We start from the raw sequence: 5148 nt of genomic DNA, 5'->3' as shown, positions 1-5148 counted from the left end.
ACGCTCTACCACTGAGCCAACCGGCCAGGGCGACAGCCCGAACAAGTTTAAGACCCCCCCCCCAACCAGGCAGCCCCTTGAAATACACTGCTCACAAAAATTAGGGGATCAGGGAGCGTGCAGATACTCCGGTACTTTCAGCCTTTTGGATAGTGCATGTTCACCAATGAAATAAAAGTTGGTTTTGCATCTCATTTGCATAATTGAACAACTTTCTTTGATTTGTGGTTTGCTCTTCTGATGCTGTTTAATTTTTTAAAAATCTAATGCTTCTTTTTTTTTTTTTAATCACTTCATATTCATTTTGAAATGTCCCCTAATTTTTGTGAGCAGTATCAATCCTTCCGGGGCACTCGTCTGTCTCTGCTTCTCCGGTGCCGACAGTGGGCCGTCTCCGGGGTACTCGTCTGATTCTGCTTCTCCGGTGCCGACAGTGGGCCGTCTCAGCCCAGACGCGCTGCCGGGAAGTGGGAAAAGACTGCTTTCAGTCTGCCTCCAACTAATGTAAAAGAAAAAAAAAATTTACTTCTAATTACCCCTGCCTAGACTTGGACCTCCCCACCTCCCTCCTGCGGGCATGGGGAAGCTTGGACCCGAAGGGGGGGGCGGGTCTCATGCGCCCAAGTCCCTGTCCAGCCAGCAGAGGGCACTCCTCTCACCTCACGGAAGAGGCCTCTCTGTTCTGAGCCCCCCGGGTTAGCTCCTCCAGGTCAAGGATCCTGTGTTCTCCAGGGTCAGGGTCAGTGCGCGTGGCAGAAACTCAGTGCATCTTTCCCGAATGGTTACTGAGGCCGTAGCACCGTTGTGCTTTGGTGAGGGTTTTAGGCAGCGGAAACCAGGCATGGTGACGAAGGGGCACCATCATGGTGGCGTTCCCAAGTCCCCGGCTGGTCAAGACAAGAGGCTGTTCCACGCGGTTTTTTCCTCCACGACATACATTCCACAGAACTAGTCCCACTACTAGACGTTGTTCACTTTTTGAGAAAAAGGCCCTCTGGCTAGATAAGAGGGGGAACTCCGCTCACGTTGCTCCCTCTCCTCATCACCCTCCCCACCGCGCCCTGGGGTATGAGTGAGCCTGGTCAGGGCTCTGGGAAGTCCCAGCAGGAACACTGGCTGACTCCGTGTAACCTACAGCTTCTCAGACCTCTTGGCCTGCGGAACCTGTTTTCTTGGAGAATGTCCCCTCGGGGTGCCTAGGGCTCGAGAAACTGGTTTTAATGGAAATGGTGGTGATTTCTACAGGAAAGTTCTCGCTTACAAACCCCACTGAAGACAGGGTTAAACAAATGGAATGCAGAGACAAGCGGCCAGGACAGGGACAGGAGGAAAGAAAGAAGAATTCAGGCCATTATGATGAGCATGGTCACTCTTGTCCAGTGAACGTCCATCCCACCCTGCCAGGTCATCCACTCGGTGTTGAGCAGACAGAAAGATATCTAAGGCAGGGCTCCCTTTCTCGGTGACAGCACCGCCTACAGGGCGGGGAAAGGAAGTGCAGAATAATGTGTTGAGCACTAGGAAGAAGGGACCTGGGAGAATAGGGAATAAAAGAAATAATAATAATACCTTTAATAATGCTTAGCATGTAGCAAATACTCTTCTAAAGCACTTTACATATATATATTCACCCACTTAAACCTCACAACAATCTTACCGGGTACCTTTAGTATCTGCATTTACAAATGAAGCCCGCCCGTGAAGCTCAGACAGGTTAGGTGACTTGCCCAAGGTCACAGAGCGAAGAACATGGCTGAGTCAGGATTTAAAACCAGGTATTCTGGGCCCCAGCTCCCATGCTTTTCAGCACCAAGCTGGGCTGCCTGTTCTAGCGATGACGATCAGTATACGGAGGGACAGAAACCTTCCGGGCTCAGGGAATAGGGCACAGCAAGTGGTTGTGTGTGTGTGTGTGTGTGTGTGTGTGTGTGTAGCACAGACTCCAGGGTGGGTGAGGGGGAAGAGCCACCAGAGTTAAAAACTGTGAGAACTCTCAAACCTACACCAGGAAGTCCTGATGGCACCCTGTGGACTTGGGTCCTCGGACCTTTTTCGGAAGATCCTTTTGGCAGGGGAGAAGAAACAACAACCTGAGCCTGACCTGTGGTGGCGCAGTGGATAAGGCGTCAACCTGGAATGCTGAGGTCGCCGGTTCAAAACCCTGGGCTCACCTGGTCAAGGCACATATGGAAGTTGATGCTTCCTGCTCCTCTCTCTTTCTCTCTCTCTCTCTCTCTCTCTTTCTCTCTCTCTCTTCTCTGTAAAATGAATAAATAAAATTTAAAAAAGAATTAAAAAAAAAAACCCAGAAACAATATAAGCCATTCGGGGAGTCTGGGAGGGTAGTTCGAAGGAAGCTTCGCAAATTCCTTTTGCAGTTCTTGGCCACCAGCTGTAAAATCCACGAGGATTTTATATTTTATCCCATAGGAGAAGTGCATTGTTTTGGGATTTTTTTGGTTTTTCTTTAAAGGTTATTTTATTATTATTATTTTTTTTTTTTTTTAGAGAGGAGAGGGAGAGACAGAGAGAGAGAGAGGAGAGACAGAGAGAGAGAAGGGGGAGGAGCTGGAAGCATCAACTCCCTATGTGCCTTGACCAGGCAAGCCCAGGGTTTCAAACCGGCAACCTCAGCATTTCCAGGTCGACGCTTTATCCACTGTGCCACCACAGGTCAGGCCATTGTTGTTGTTGTTTTTTTTTACAGAGACAGAGAGAGGGATAGACAGGGACAGATAGGCAGGAACAAAGAGAGATGAGAAGCATCAATCATCAGTTTTTCGTTGCAACACCTTAGTTGTTCATTGATTGCTTTCTCATATGTGCCTTGGCCGCGGGCCTTCAGCAGACTGAGTGACTCCTTGCTTGAGCCAGCGACCTTGGGTCCAAGCTGGCGAGCTTTGCTCAAACCAGGTGAGCCCGTGCTCAGACTGGCGACCTCGGGGTCTCGAACCTGGGTCTTCCGCATCCCAGTCCGACGTTCTATCCACTGCGCCATCGCCCAGTCAGGCAGAGAAGTGCATTGTTTTAATATGAAAAATTTTCATCACCGGTCCCATGATCATTTTTCTACAAGGGAAGCCGTGCAGTCCTGTCTGCCTCCCGCACGCCCAGCTGGAATGCGCCTGAGCCAGGGGACGGGCACCATAGATCTCTGTCTTCAAAGACAGCTCTTCAGAGGCATGAGATCCCAGAAACACCTTAAAAATTCATCAAGAGAACACTGGTTAGATAAATCACACTCGTGGAATAGCATACTCAGGTACTTAAAAAAAAATATGCGGAGAGCTCAGCACATACAGACCAGAAAAGCTCTCTGAGGTAATGTAGTAAGTGGAAGAAAAGGAAAAAAAAACAACCCAAAAAACAAAAAAAAAAACAAGTGTGGAGCCGTGCGAACAATGTCTTCCTCTTTTTCTGGAGAGGTGTAGAAACTTCTGTGTTTCCCCACTTTTCAGGCAGAGGAACCTTCCAGAAAGGTACAGGACAGACTGTCGTGCCTCTGGGGAAGCACACTGGGGACCCCAAGCGGGAGAAGTTATATTTTTCGTGACCTGCTCTTCGGTACGATTTGAATTTTTACTGTGTGCCCGCATTACATTTTCAAATAACAGATGATCGTTGAGTGAGTCTTAAACTGACTCAAGACCAAAAAAAAAAAAAAAAAAAAGAAAAGAAAAAAAAGTGGGGAAAATTTAGTTCTTAAGGAAGAGAAAAACCCACAAGGGCTGGCAGCGGTACATCCTGGGTGGAGGCTGGAGAAAAAACAAGGGGGGGGACAAGAGTGGTTTTCGAGAAGGACCCAGTGAAAGTGACGACCCTCGTAGCAGGCGAGGAACTCGGACCAGGGAAGTGAGTGGCCACGGGAGAGAGGAAGGCATCTGAGGGACATTCGAGCAGTCAACACCGTGAGACTTGGCGCTTGTCCGTTGTGGAGCACAGAACGGAGGTTGAAGTTAAGAATAAGGGGGGCGGGGGGGGTAATAGAATGTACACAAGAACTAGGGACAGAATACGGGGGGGTGGGGGGTAATAGAGTGTACACAAGAAGGAGGGACAGAATGCGGGGGGCGGGGGGGTAATAGAGCGTACACAAGAAGGAGGGACAGAATACGGGGGGGGTGGGGGGTAATAGAGCGTACACAAGAAGGAGGGACAGAATACGGGGGGGCGGGGCGGGGGGGTAATAGAGTGTACACAAGAAGGAGGGACAGAATACGGGGGTGGGTGGGGGGTAATAGAGTGTACACAGAACGAGGGACAGAATACGGGGTGGGGTGGGGGGTAATAGAGCGTACACAAGAACTAGGGACAGAATACGGGGGTGGTGGGGGGTAATAGAGTGTACACAGAACGAGGGACAGAATACGGGGGGGGTGGGGGGTAATAGAGCGTACACAAGAACTAGGGACAGAATACGGGGGGGCGGGGGGTAATAGAGCGTACACAAGAACTAGGGACAGAATACGGGGGGGCGGGGGGTAATAGAGCGTACACAAGAACGAGGGACAGAATACAGGGGGGGTGGGGGTAATAGAGCGTACACAAGAACTAGGGACAGAATACGGGGGGGGAGCGGGGGGGTAATAGAGCGTACACAAGAACGAGGGACAGAATACGGGGGGGGGCGGGGGGGACAATGACTTCAGCTTTTGACACAATGGGTTGGCGGTACCTTAGGACCTTTCACGGAGAGAGGAGACCTGTGAGAAATGTGACTCTAGGACTTCTGATGACAAATAGTCCCGTTTACCTCATTGGCAGGAAATTCCTTCCAGGAAGCCCGGAATGTGGGTGTATGTGACCAGCCCCCAATAAAAACCTTAAGCGCTAACGTCTCTCCTGAACTCCCCTGGGCGGCAGTGTGTGACACGGGCTGTCACAACCCTGGCTGGGAAATTGAGCGCATCCTGTGTGACTCCACTGGGAGAGGACTCTTGGAGACACGCTCCCTCCTGGTTTCTCTGGGCTCCACCCCACCTACCTTTTCCCTTCCTAAAAGCTAACAGAGGAGCCGCGCTGCTTGCAGCTGCCGCCCCAGAGGCGCTGCCTGGCCCGCCTTCGATCCCTGGGACGTCAGACGTGAACAACGTCACCTTCCGACTGGGTCGAAAGCGGCCCTGTCTTCCAAACAACGGTTTGCTGTGA

At 50.8% G+C, this 5148-nt stretch overlaps 1 long non-coding RNA gene across 1 annotated transcript; it reads right to left on the bottom strand.

The window, feature by feature from the left end:
• Positions 1-270: 270 nt before the first annotated feature.
• LOC136308891 (uncharacterized) lies at positions 271-1426 on the bottom strand. The gene is made up of 2 exons (XR_010726188.1): positions 660-1426; positions 271-499 (listed from the first exon to the last, which is right to left on the bottom strand). It is a non-coding gene; the product is annotated as an uncharacterized lncRNA (long non-coding RNA).
• Between the last annotated feature and the right edge of the window lie 3722 nt (positions 1427-5148).

Source organism: Saccopteryx bilineata, chromosome 6, assembly GCF_036850765.1.
Source record: "Saccopteryx bilineata isolate mSacBil1 chromosome 6, mSacBil1_pri_phased_curated, whole genome shotgun sequence".
Classification (NCBI taxonomy): domain Eukaryota; kingdom Metazoa; phylum Chordata; class Mammalia; order Chiroptera; family Emballonuridae; genus Saccopteryx; species Saccopteryx bilineata.
Note: the sequence above shows the minus strand (reverse complement) of the source record. Positions and strands in the feature narration are given on the sequence as shown.